This window comes from Bemisia tabaci, unplaced genomic scaffold (genome assembly GCF_918797505.1).
Source record: "Bemisia tabaci unplaced genomic scaffold, PGI_BMITA_v3".
Lineage (NCBI taxonomy): Eukaryota > Metazoa > Arthropoda > Insecta > Hemiptera > Aleyrodidae > Bemisia > Bemisia tabaci.
This window is the reverse complement of record NW_027311741.1, coordinates 227,155-241,596: the sequence shown is the minus strand read 5'-3', so window position 1 is coordinate 241,596 and position 14,442 is coordinate 227,155. Positions and strand designations below refer to the sequence as shown.

Below are 14,442 nucleotides of genomic sequence, written 5' to 3'. Positions count from 1 at the left end.
CTTTTTCATTCGTAGGTTCAAGTGTTAAAGGTGTGATTAGTCGTGCTTCTGTCGTTAAAATGAGAATTCCTCGCGACCTTTCGCCATGCGTTGGTGATGCTGTGAACAGATGCAAAATGAAAGTATGCAAACTAATTACATTGTACCTGAAATATTGTCCGTGTTTTGAAGCACCTCCCGAATCTGTTGCATGCAAGGGACCGATCAACCGCGCTAAGATTCCTACAAGGAAGGAAATCATTGATTTTCTAGGCTGCCGTGCTAAGGAAGAACGCCGTGTGAACATAGGAGAGTTGCCAAATTCACTTCGATTATTATGCCTATTTTTGAGGAAATTTGTGAATATTTTTCCTTGAAATTTTTAGACAATTAAGTTCAAATTACAGACAAATTCACTGAGAAATTGGCAGAAAAATATTCAAAAATTTGCCTGAAAATTAGTGATTTGCCAGGGGAAATTTGGCAACTCCTGGAGACTCATACGACGTCTTTCCTTTGCACGGGAGTTGTCTTCAAAATGTTTAAAGGTCAGCTTCCATGCATCTTTACGGGAAGCCAAATCCATAGTTCCATCCGTGCCATCGTCTTAAACAGATCGGCCATCATAAAAATCGTAAGATCGTGCTGCAGTGTTGCATAGCACAACTTTCAATCCATTGTTCGAATAGCGGAGAGATTTGCGAAGTGCTGTCTGATGTCTCACGCAGTCGTATGCACGCGAGAGTGCAAGTAAACGAAGGTGCACCTTTGCAGTGCCCGCGACTTACCTGCCTCAACTTCTTCAGAAGTGCAAACACTCACACGATGTTCGTATTGTTTATGTACATTTTAGCATATAGCGAAAGCGTGTTTGTAATATGCTGCGTTTGAGCTGTGTTCCGTGTTGCCAACATTCGAATATTGAGAAAGATTTAACCTTACGCCTGCTTAAACTGCAATTGAAGGGCTTGGAGGACAAGGCACCTAAGTGCAGCTTTCGCTATTTCGAGTATTTTCGAGACATACATGTTTGAAGTTCCGAAGTTACATAGACCCTTATGGCAGAAAGAGAGTTCAAGATTACTTTTAGATACTTGAAAATTGGAATTCGGGAGCGAATTCTTCACAGAATATGCGCTTAGACTAGTTTTACTTGAAATCATTAATAACTCAATTTTGTCAAAAACTGCTCTAGCGCCTTGTCCTCCGAGCCCCTCAAATTATATACTCCGGCAACTCTGGTATTATTGAAAAATCTTTCAATCGGATCGTGCCGCGAACTTTTGAGCGCTTACACTTGGACCAATGCCCTTCAGTAATAAGCGTGGTTGTAAATTCGCAAACTGGAGAAGAGAACCGCTAGAAGGCGGTTTGTTGTTAGCCAGAGAGGTGTGAATTCCATGGTATCTTACTTCTGACAGGGTGTGTCTGAGGAGTCACTGGTATCAGTCGATGACGAGGCCATTGGAGGCAAAGTATCATGGAGACTTCTTACTGTCTCTTCCTGGGGGGGGGGGGGGGGTGTTACACGGAGAGAGGAATTTCGGCTGGACGGACTCAACTTCGGTCTTTATTGAACACTTATTTTACAAACTTGAAAAATGTGTTGAAAACTGTGGAATTCTTTGGCCCTAAATTGAACCCATGAGAATGGATTTTGAGATGCGAAATTTTTATAAAATCCATTGAAAGTGGCGCATCTCTGTCAATTTAAACCAAAGTGTCTCAAAATAATTGCCCTTTGACACCATAAAGCTTTTCCTTGAACCAACATATTCAACTACTCCGCAGCTTTTAGACACTTTTACTTATCTGGGTTGGTGCGTTTTCATTCACACCGACTCAATTGATAATTACTGCAGTTTGAAGGTTTATAGCCCACCCCTGTCCCTCTGCGTTCCACGTCACCCTAAGTGCCCCCGAAATCCCCCTCTCCTTCCACCCCCGTAGTCTGTGATGCAGCGTGCCTTTAATTCCCCAAAATGCCAGTGACGCCATTCTCCGGAACTAGTTCCGAATTTCGGAACTTTCGAGATTTTCCTGAATTTTTCCCGGAACTTGTTAAATTCCAGAAATGTTCCGGATCTTTTAATTTTTCCGGAACTTTTGAAAAAATCTAAAAAGAATCCCGGAACTTTTGACGGCCACGGAATGGTAGCACTGCAAAACGCCGCGAGTGGAGTTGCCGGCACGGTTGATTTTCCCCGGCTTTGAGAACACCGTACTTCGCACACCGTTTGCACAAGAGGACTAACCTTGAGACAAGCACGACACGACGAGACAACGACAGTGGCGATTGAGCCAGGCGATCTATGGGCCACCGCAGAGCAGGGAGCAAACGGCACCAAGGTGCCTCGCAGCCTCCACGACGCCGCACAATGGATCGAGTCGATTAGAGAGGTCGGACATGGAATTTCTTATTAAAACTGCACATTTTTATGTTTATTTCATCACATTTTAAATTTTTAAGAGATTCCTCTAGCAGAAACTTTTACGAGGAAACCATTGAAGCCACTTTTAAAACCTCAAAGTTCTGTATAAATGGAGTTATAAGCGTTTAAAGTTTTTAAATTTTGTCCCACCTTCCTCATTGACTTAAACCACTGTGCGCCGACGCCCACTCCCGGATTCCCACAATTTAACCACAGCGTCGCGACGCGTCCCGGTGCGGTGCCGTGCGGTGGTACGGCACGCACCGCGAATTTATTCCTCCGCGCATCCACCGTCCCTCCCACATCCACCTTCCCTGCCGAATTTCCTCGATCCGACACACGGATCGAGTCAACTTGAGAAGTCGGATACGAAATTTTTAGCTAAAACTGCAAATGGAGATGTTGCGTGTGTGAGGGATTTGCGATTTGACCATTGATTCTCATGTAAAAGTTCGCGAGAAACACGATGGTGCCACTGCATGGTTTTCTTCGAAATCATCTCCCAAGCTCAAAAAAAGCTCTCAAGTTGAGGCCGAAATGGAGGGGATAGCGGATAGCGATAGCCCACGCTATCCTGAGAGTTGAGAGTCCACCTCTACATCACGACAAACTCTCCATGCAAAGATAGGGAGCAAATACATTGACAGGGCTGCCACTTTATTTGGGGACTCCAAAACTGAAAACACGACAACCCTGCTAATGTATTTGTTCCCTATCTTTGCATGGAGAGTTTGTCTTGATGTAGAGGTGGACTCTCAGGATAGCGTGGGATATCCCCTCCATTTTAACTTCAAGTTGAGAGCTTTTTTTGAGCTTGGGAGATGATTTCAGAAAAAAACCAGTGGCACCATCGTGTTTCTCGCAAACTTTTACATAAGAATCAATGGTCAAATCTCAAATCCCTCACACATGCAACATCTCCATTTTAATGCTTAATTTGTCAGATTGCAAATTTCAAGGGGTGCTTCTAGCTGTAAATTTCTCGAGGAAACCTACGATACCACCTTTAGAACCCCAAACTTTTGTATAAACGGAGTTATAAGCGTTTAAAATTTCCGAATTTTGTCCGACCTTGACTCGATCCAATGTGTGGCGACTGCTTTTGCGTGGACTGTTCTGCCGTGCTAAGGAAGAACGCCGTATGAGCATTCAGGCGTTGCCATATTTCCTTCAATAAAAACCGAATTTACTGATGAAAGTTCTGAATATTCTTCCTCTGATTTTTCAGACAATTTTTTCGCAATTTAATCTTAATTATCTGAAGATTTCAATGAAAAATAAGCATACATTTCTTCCAAAATGCATGTTGTATTCGGGTGAATTTGGCAAATTTCGAATGTTCATACGGCGTTCTACCTAAGCACGTCAGTGTTGCTCTGCTCTGACGATTTTTATTTGTTCGCGAATTGTCGGTCCTTGTGTAGCTCAAGAAACGGAGGTGGCAAGGTGGAGTTACCCTTTTGTTGGCTATGGATTGACACTTAGTAGTGCATTAAGCGAACCAATCATATTTATTTTGAGGGTTTTGAAAAAAATATCTATAATTCCATGCCAGATAGGAATACATGAACGTACTTTTGCCAAACGAAACTATGTGCATTACGACGTGAGCCCTGTTATGCATATTTTCTATTGGGTCTCAGGGCTCATGTCTTAATGCAATTAGTTTCGTTTGGTAGAAATACGTCCAAATGTGCCGTGTTATGGAAGAGCGTCATATGAACATTCACTAGTTGCCAAATTGCCCCGGATAAAACATGTATTTTTGAAAAAATGTATACGTATTTTTCCTTGAAATTTTCAGATATATTAGATTGAATTGCGTACAAAATGGGCCTGTTGCAAGGTGCGGGGATTTGCAAATTGATGCCTGATTCTTATGGCAAATTTCACGAAAAGAACGATGGCGCTATTAAAAAACCTTGAAATGACCTCTCAAACTCAAAAAAAAGCTGTTTTTGGAACCGACCCATTCAAAACGGTCGCTTTTCAACCGCCATACTTGTGATTGGTGGATTCTATGCTTGTGACTACTTGTGACGTGAAATGATATGACAGACCTGGTTTCTTCATCACTTACAATGTATTTTCCCGTAAGGAAATGGCAGCCGCTTTTCAAATGCAAATATCGAGTCAATCGCTAATTTTTTGATCAAAATTGAAAGCAGAAATGGATTCCTCGTACGTTTAAATGGTTAAAACCTTCATTAGATAAATAAGAACCGACGGGATAAACCCTATTTTTAAGGAAGACTGTAGTCAATGGGCGATTGTTTACATCTGCTTAGTGATAACAGACATGGACATTAGCTCAATATTTGGTCATTTTCATGAGTTTTTACTTGTTTGTCACTATTTGAAGGTAAGTTTATTTTTTAAATCAATTGTCTAGTGTCTTAGGATCATGTTAAAAGCTGTAAAGGTATACTTTGTTACTTATTTATTCAGAACACACTCCGGCAGTCCAACGCTCAAACCCTGGATGTTCTCTCAATGCGTGTAAATCATTCTTAACTCTTCAACAAACATCTCAATATCATTCAGAACGTTCCCACGTTTTATAAACTTATGTTATTTTAAAATCCTGTGTGTTTTAAATGTAACAGTAGGTATACAGAAAAATTTATCGATAAAGTCTGGTAATCGAAGAAGGATCCTACGTCTACTTTCCTTGCCTCCAGCTAAAACATACCGGTCTCCTCATCTCATCAGTATTGTCAAAGGTAAGTTTTTTTTATCATCAATGATTGATACTATCATTTTGGTGTCTTCAGTGAAGCATTAAAGGGTGAAATAGTAAGATATAACAACTGACTCGCTACATCCAGGTTTGAGCGTTGGACTGCCGGAGTGTGTTCTGAATTAATAAGTAACAAAGTATACCTTTACAGCTTTTAACATGATCCTAAGACACTAGACAATTGATTTACAAAATAAACTTACCTTCAAATAGTGACAAACAAGTAAAAACTCATGAAAATGACCAAATATTGAGCTAATGTCCATGTCTGTTATCACTAAGCAGATGTAAACAATCGCCCATTGACTACAGTCTTCCTTAAGAATAGGGTTTATCCCGTCGGTTCTTATTTATCAAATGAAGGTTTTAACCATTTAAACGTACGAGGAATCCATTTCTGCTTTCAATTTTGATCAAAAAATTAGCGATTGACTCGATATTTGCATTTGAAAAGCGGCTGCCATTTCCTTACGGGAAAATACATTGTAAGTGATGAAGAAACCAGGTCTGTCATATCATTTCACGTCACAAGTATGGCGGACCCGAAACGACCGTTTTGAAAATCCAAATTCTGAGGCGTTTTTAAGTTGATTTTTTGGGGGTTTCCGGTGATCAAAAAACTCCGGGAAAATTCCTGTGACATCAGGAGCCTTAGGTCTTTCGATTAAAGCAATAAAAAAAATTGGTGCAACAGGCCCATTGTCTGAAAAAATCGAAGAAAAATATTCACAATTTTCCTAGTAAATTATGTTTCTATTGAAGGACATATGGCAACGCCTGAAGGCTCATACGGCGTTCTTCTTTAGCAGAATTCACATTACACACTCACAACGTGGAAGGGACTCCGAACTTCCCGTAAATTTCTTACCGCTCTCGGTTCTCTTCCAGGAACTTTGTTTTTCCGTAAAACATCGACGAAAAATAGGATGATACAACACAGGCCCTTTTCAGGTAGACTCGTTTTTCCTGAAAAAATTGGAACCACCGAATATTCTTATTGTCATTTTCTTCATTGGAAAAAAAATCTCTTGGATCTAGTGTCCAGAATCATACAGACTTTGACAAAAAAAAATATACTCTTGATTCAATCGGAATTTTGCTTGAATTATAAGGGAAACGCTTAAATTGAGAGGTTAGCTCTCGGTCTAAGCAAAAATCCGATTGAATCAAGAGTACTTTTTCTTATCGCCTCTTTTAGGAATTTGGACTCTGGATTCAAGAGACTTTTTTCCCGTGTTAACTTCTGGGTTGACGGTTCTCAGGCTTGCGTGGATTCATCTAGGTACTTATAGCGCTACAAAGCTCAAACATAAGCGATCGAACTTTTTCCTTCCCATTCAATTCGCACACAACCCGCGCTAAACTTCACCAATCCACGGGCTCTCCCCTGCCACGCCGCGCCACGCCGCGTGCCGCTTCGAGACTCAACCTCCTCCGTCTTTTGCGCTATGATTTATGAGACTCGCCCACATAGAGGATGCGGAAAAATAAACCGAAACAATTATTATCTACCATGGAACAATCAAACATATCTTTTATAACACTGAGACGTTTTCAATTATGTTTTATTTAACTTTTCCTCTGTTTTTTTTCTGTCTTCCTTTTTTTTATATCGGGCGATGGATACATCTCTCTTGGTTACACATGGTGGTTTCTACACTTTCCGTCTTGATATCAGTGGCAAAGCAAAATGGTTATAACTAGAATTTTTGAGAGAAAAAAACGCATTATTCAAATTCTCAAAAGGAATAGGAGAGGTCGCATTGTGTCGAAAAATGTGGTAGCTATATAGAAAACTAGACCCAAAGAGCAAACTTTAAAAATTTACAGAACAGAATAAACAGAACTTTAGTGAATCGTACCTACCAGATTCCTGGCAATGTTAGTCATACGTTTAGTAATCAATTAGAATCGTATATTTTAACATTACCAGGAGTCTGGTGTTGGCCCCTTTATCTCCTGGGAATTATATAAATCCAGGGTTTTTTTTTTACAAAACTCATCTCTAAGATTAGATCGTTATTGCTACCTGAGTAAAACGACAGCTCAGAGTCCTGAAATTCTTATTTCGTCTCACAAGTGAAGTAGAAATATGCCGGTAACTCGAGATTTGGCTAACTCTTCGACCGATTCCTCAAAAACTCCAGACGCAAGCTTGAGGCGCTTATTATCCGCTTTATTTTAATCTGCCGAGAAATACAATTTTCGGAGAGGACGGTAAGATTTTGGAGTCGGTAATCGGGTGGCGCGCTTAATAATCGTGAACTCTGAACCCTGGAATGAGATCTGCCGCGGGAGCGATGAGGGTATTAAAAAAAGCAGGCGGGCCAGGTTGTCGGATTTCAAATTAATTATACGAAAATTATACGATGCCGTAGGGTGAGTTTATCAAATGTTCAAGCAGTTGAATTATTTCGAATCAGTGTGACTTGATTGCCAGAGAATAAATAACGGCAATAGGTACAGGCGGTCATATTTTAAGTTGCAAATTGACAAAATCATATATCCTTCCTGGTTGTTTGTTGGTCTATTATAACGTAAATTTTTCAAACAGAGTCGATGCTAAAATTGAAAATCCGTGTTTACTAGTGAAAAACCCGGGGAAATACTTTTCCTGATCGCGACGTTTAGAAATTAAAAAATTGTAATGATCTCAAATTTTTTTCAGATCAAAGACTGTGGAGGAGTTCTTAATATGTGACGCATTTATTACAATTGTACCCCCACTGACCTTTGCATTACGGGTGCGTCACAAGGGGGAGGGTAAAAATCGGGAAAAGTGCGTTACTTAACCCCCTAATTGTAATTAAAAGTAAAATTCATGAATTTACGCAGTTCATCTAAAAGAATTGATTCACGATCGATTACGGAGCCAAACCGATTATACGGAAAACGGAGGGATTGTTAAATTAATTTTTTATTTTATTTTTAAACTACCACATGTTTATTTTCTGAAAACCTCATTTTTACACTTACTACTGTTCTTCATGACACAGCAGTATCAATGATATATAATCTCCAGTTGCTGGATGTAATTCACGCATGGGAGCGATCTTTGCGTAGGAAACCTGGGTGAGCAAAAGCTCATTTCAGTTGACGATCGTAAATTAGCTTGCGGTTACAAGCGTCAGCGAGGGTAGCCGAACAATGAGCCAGGATCGCAGTGACGGATGCTGGGCTGGGCTTTTCCTCGTGATAATGTTAAGGACAAACTCGTGCATGTCCTAGATGATCTTCATCTCCCTATTAATTTCTGTCTATTAGATGATACAGAATGGAAACTAAACTGATATTTCGTCGCTCCTCTTACGTAAGGGCATATCCCAATATCATCGTGAGCCCTGTTCTCCGTATATCTCTATGCTCTCCGGGGCTCAAGTGGAAATATAGATACGTCCAACACGTCAAAAGAGCGATGATTTGGACCGAGTTTGACAGAAACGCACCTAGTCACCAGCGGCGTGGCGTGATTTGCGATAGATCGATTGTTATGCCATTTGAAGCTATGGTAAAGGATCGATAAACAGGGTGTTCGCAGCGAGTACCTTAATAATCGATTCTTTACCATAGGTTTAAAAGGCAGATCAATCGATTTATCGCAAAGCACGCCCCGCCACTGCTAGTCACATCGAATTTAAACGGAGAAAAAGAGATTTGAGGACGGGGCCACATTTACTTGCTTGCCGCCCATGGACCGCCTGTATTTTGCCGCCATCTTCTCAATCGTATTTTGAAACATCAATAAAAACCATCAAGTGAACGTGCCGGAGGGGGAGGGGTGCATAAGACGCGTTTACTCGTGTTGGACACATTTTTTGCGAAAGTGCTGACAACGCTACTAGCAAAAGTTCACGTTACTTGGCGCGAAAGTCAAGTTCCGTAAACCTACCTCTGTGTAGACAAGGCCTTCCATTTACATGAAATGATCAAAAATATTATGAAAGAACAAACATAAATGTGCTTTAATAATTTTAACTTCCGCCGCCGCGCCGCACTGACCGTACTATGTTAGGCGCAATGCGTGAAGTATTCCTACAATCTTGTATGTGCTATGCGTTTCACGCCGACCGCTGCTGGCACTAAGTTTGACGTAATGCGTGAAGTATTCATGCAGTTTTGTAGGCGCTAATATGTGGTACATGCCGACCGTGCGCCGCGCAGAGGGTTTCTTCTGTTCATCTTAAGTTCTCGTCATCATTGCTCTTTGCGCCTTGCCGTTCAAGGCCAAATTCTGTGTTCGGTTTCTCTGTTAGTCTTAACTCGACTAATTTAAGGTGCTGTCTATTGTATCACAGGAAGACGACAAAATTAGAGATATACTCTCGGGAAATGAGAGATTTTGTCACTTTCTCTCGTTGATAATTGTTTCTCTGAATCCGATTTTTCTTTATAGCTACATTTAAAAAAGTTGCAAAATTTGCCGCCATTGCTCTTTGAATAATTTTTGAAACTCTAACTTTGAATGTGACTATGAATTTTAATAATTTTAGGGAAACATTTTCTCAACTTAGGCAATTATGGTAAAGTAATCGAGCATCAGCAAAATTATGTGGTCGACGAATCCACGATATCTAGCAGGGTTCATTTTGGGCAGATTTTAGCGATGATTCCTTCTTAATTTTTTCTATAACTGTGCCTCCTTTCTTTTCTATAATATTAGTTGCATTTTCCCTAGAGCTACGCTTAGGAAAATGTTTTTAGACCTTAAAATGATGGTCAATTTTACTTTTTTCCACAACCATATACAGGCTTATTTTTAGTAAAACTAAGCGATTGTTATACCTAATCATTCGCAGACGTTTTTTACGTTACCGATCACCATTGTAACGCCAGATCGATCAGTTTAATTATTCTTCGAATCCGCGCTGTTCTATTGTCTGTGGTGGCCATGGCTATGCCGAGCAGTTAACACTTGAAAATGTCACACAAATGACTGCAAGTTGCGCCCAGGTGATTTATCTCCCTAGAGATAAATGAGAAATAGCGCACTCGTTGTTCAAGTCGGAACTTAGTCGCTCAATGCTCAGGAACAACGGCGTGTGAACACTGAAAGGTTGCAAAATTTCCCCCAACAAAATGATAATACTCTAGGAAAGTGATGAGTATTTTCCCCCAGAATTTTCAGATACGTTAAATTTAATTGAGAGTAAAACTCCATGAAAAATCCCCCGAAAAATTGGCGAAAATCATCGAGAAAGTGCGAATGTTATCGATTGAAATTCGGCAACGTTTTGGATCAACATACGTCTTTTTACCTTAGAATGGTGGAATAGAGGCTGTGCTGCACGAGCTGCAGTGATAGCGGCATTATAGAGGTTTGCGGACCATTCGCTGACATCGGATAACCATCAGTGGCGTCAGGACTCACAGAACAGATTTTAATCGGAGTGTTATGTGCGCTTAGCTTCATTGTGGGTACATTTTATTGCTCTCTCGAATAGCTTCCGTGTTAATACCTACTTCACACGGTAGATTATCAGGCGAGAGAGACAAACTGCACGAGATGCGGTCAAGTTTTGAGCAGACAAACAGTATTCCACGGATACACGACAATTAATACAATTTTACTCAATAATTATTTTAAAAAAAAATTACGGACAGTCATCTGAAGGAGCAGTTTGTCTCTTAAAATTGCGCGCATCTTTAAATTTCACTCGAAGAAACCAGAATTCAGCGCATTAGTCATTGATTTTTTGTAGATGTCGATGACTTAACTCTGATAGCATATATCTAAAAATCACAAAGTTGCTATTTCCCTCGCATTTCATTTTTGAAAAGAAAAATAACTCATTTTGGTTCCTTGAAATTTTCTTTACCTCGTTCTAATTATTCCTCGTTGATTTCAAGCAATAATATTTGAGGAGCTTGGAGGACAAGGCGCATGAGTGTAGTTTTTTTTTTTTTTTTTTTTTTTATTTTTTTTTTAAATGAGATTTTAATGATTTCAAGTAATATCCAGTCTAAATGCATATTCTGGGAGAAATTCGCTCTCAAATACCAATTTTCAAACATCAAAAAGTCAGTTTGAACTTTCTTTCCGCCATTAGGATCCGTGTAATTTCGAAACTTTGAATACCTACGTATTTCTCGAAATAGCGAAAACAGCACCTATGCGCTTTGTCCTCCTAAATCTCTTATTTGGTGTTTTTTTTTTTTTTTTTTTTTTTTTTTTTCAAAAAAAAATATCATTAAAACTTTATTCCAGAACTGAGAGGGTAATTCAATTTTAAGCAACATAAAAGCAAATTGATGCTGCATTCGTAAACCGGTCACAGAGAGCAAGTGCTTTTTACTAATACTACATTGCCCACACCTGTTCCGTTAATTAGCCGTCAAGAGATAAAATTTAGACTAACACCATGTTTTACTCTTGTTAATTCAATCTGATGAAATGATTCTAATGCAGTTTATCTTCATATTTTTTTTACAGCAAACTTGCTTCCACCACATGAATCAAAGTCGGCAGCTTTTGAGAGAGCTCAGGAACTATACATAAATTAACCGCCGGTAAGTGCTTAACAAAAACCTTAAAATATGTGACATTTTGTCCCAGTAATCTTTTCGTTGACCTCAAGAAATTGCATGTCGAGTTGAGAGAAAATCTGAGAGGCTTGGAGGATAAGGCGCATAAGGGCAATTTTTTCAAAAAATTGAGACTTTAATGATTTCAAGTAAAACTAATCTTAAGGCCTATTCTGTGAATAATTCGCTCCAAAATCCCAATTTTTAAGCATTCCCTGGTAAAAATTGGCAGTAGAATCTGTGTTCTAAAATACCATAGACCTACAGCCGGCTGTAAGATTTCCAATAGCTTCTATAGCCGGCTACACAATTTCTCATAGCCTTTTATAGCCGATGGCGATTAAGCAACAGCCAGGCGATAAAGCGTATGCTAAACGTTACTAATTACGGATGCTAAGACTTATTGAGTTTTTGGACTACCGCTCTATTTTCGGGCCGTCATATCTTGATTTATTTTGCGCGGAAAGCTGCGTACTTTTGAAGAATGCCTGCCATTCGTGATATGTTGGAGCGCCTTCAATTTCGTATGATACTGTGCAATACCTCTGGTGTGAAATAGTTGCTTCAAGCGCCGTGGCACGCTGCGGCGCGGCGGGCGGGTAGCCAGCGCGAAAAGCGCATTAGCGCCTAAAAACCTAACAGAGATACTTCACGCATTGCGCAATGCGTGAAGTATCCCAGTTAGGTTTGTAGGCGCCAGTGCGCCGCCGCTCCGCTTTGTGTTAGGCTCTAATATTTAATCTGGCGGAGTCAGCGTTATTCAACTCATGATTTTGAAATGTTTGCACATCCTGTATGGATTATTCACATTTTAATTGATGAAAAAAATATATATTAAAGGAAAATATAATGTGTGTTTTGTAAATATTAAAGTGGTTCCGTATCAAACTTAATGATTTCCAAAGCACACGAATTTCTACACAATGGGCCTGTTGCAAACTTTTGCTAGAGCAGAATGAAGAGTTGTTTCCTATAGATAATGCCTCAAAAATCACGATGAGCGCATCGGCAAAGTCTGAAATGCACTCATAACTTCACAATCTGCGTAAGAAATTTGCGTTATTTTGAGCTTCCCGCTTCAAAAACGATACTACTGCACAGGTGAACATTTTGTTAGAGGAGTCGCTCCATCGTCGGCAATATTCATCATGGCCGACGCTTGCGCAGTTCCTCGCGTAATTCGAGGAGAGTTCAAGGTCAATTAAGGCGGGCGAGGAAAATATGAACGTAAACACGCCGATTGTTATATGATTTAATCCTGTTCAAGTGTTATCTCGTCCCATCACACGTGTTTTGGCGGACTGGCGTCGGCCATGATGAGTATTGTCGCCAATGGAACGACTCCTCTAACAAAATGTTCACCTGTACCGTAGTATCGTTTTTGAAGCGGGAAGCTCAAAAAACCGCAAATTTCTTACGCAGATTGTGAAGTTATGAGTGCATTTCAGACTTTGCCGATGCGCTCATAGTGATTTTTGAGGCATTATCTGTAGGAAACAACTCTTAGTTTTGCTCTAGCAAAAGTTTGCAACAGGCCCATTTCTTATAGCCTTTTATAATCGATGGCTTAATAGCAACAGCCAAGCGATAAAGTGTAAAGCCCGGCGATAGGAACTATATCCCGGCTGCATAATTTTTTGTCGCTTCGTATAGCCCGGCCGTATGATTTTCTCCGCATACTACAGCCAGCTATATCATTTTCTGTAGCATTCTTCAGCCGGCTATAAGAATTCCTATGATATTTTGAAACGCAGCTCTTATTGCCAATTTTTACCAGGGTTAAAAAGTCAATTTGAACTTTCTTTCCGCCGTAAGGATCCGTGTAATTTCGTAACTTCAAAGACGTATTTCTTGAAAGAGCAAAAACTACACTTATGCGCCTAGTCCTCCGAGCCCCTCATCTGAAAACGAGGGGCCTTTAAGATGCATGATTCGTAAAATTTTAAGTTTAAATTTCCGTCACGTTTTATTAAATTAAGTGTACGTACATATAAAACGAATTGATTTTTCTCATTGGCGAAACTAGAACAGGACTTACTTTTGATTACCGTAAACAAATAAAAAGTGACGTCCTCTTACCTTTTTTTTTTAAAGTTTTTACCTCTTTTACAACGGCGTTTAAAATGTTATTATTTATCGAATGGAGAACTTTCATCTGCAAGGAACCAACTATAGGTACTTTTACTTTTTGCAGAAACAATAAAACCGCACGATTGATCCTCCGATACGAACAAATAAGTGATTTTTTTAAAACTTGCTTTTTGTCCCTTTTCGATAAAGCTGGCCAAATTATGCACTTATGCAGGAGGTGAAGGAGCGCTCACCGATCAATGACACTTGGGGCTCCTTTTTGTACAAGTGTTCCTCATTAATACCTCACCAAGCTGAAGTTAATCCAAGCAATGCGCTTCTTCCCGCATTTCCTTATGCCTCCTCCGAGGTCGCAATTCTCGGAAATTGTCGCTTACACCTTATTCAAATTTAAAATTCCGTATCTGTCTGTTCACTTACTTTCTCTTTTAAAATTTAAATTCATACGTATATCGTATTCCTGCAGAACCTACATGAGGTCGATCGCTGAGATTTTTTTTCGGTATCGATCTCCGTTACAAAACGTCGTTGCATAGTTGCCGATATCAGTCACTTCGGTGACCTCTTTTTCGCATCTCTTTTGAATGATTGAACAGGAATAAATGTTCGAATCCGGCAAAATATTTCTCGTAATTCAAAGGCTAACGTGGGCACGTCTTAATTTCTGAAGTCTCACCG

General features: G+C 39.9%; 1 protein-coding gene across 1 annotated transcript in view; it reads left to right on the top strand.

Moving 5' to 3' along the window:
* The window catches only part of LOC109043279 (Activating transcription factor 3), a 111,704-nt gene that overhangs the window by 24,810 nt on the left and 72,452 nt on the right, over positions 1-14,442 (top strand). The window contains exon 2 of the mRNA XM_019060426.2: positions 11,582-11,658. The gene's annotated coding sequence lies outside the window, so the exon portion shown is untranslated. The remainder of the gene's footprint in view (positions 1-11,581; positions 11,659-14,442) is intronic.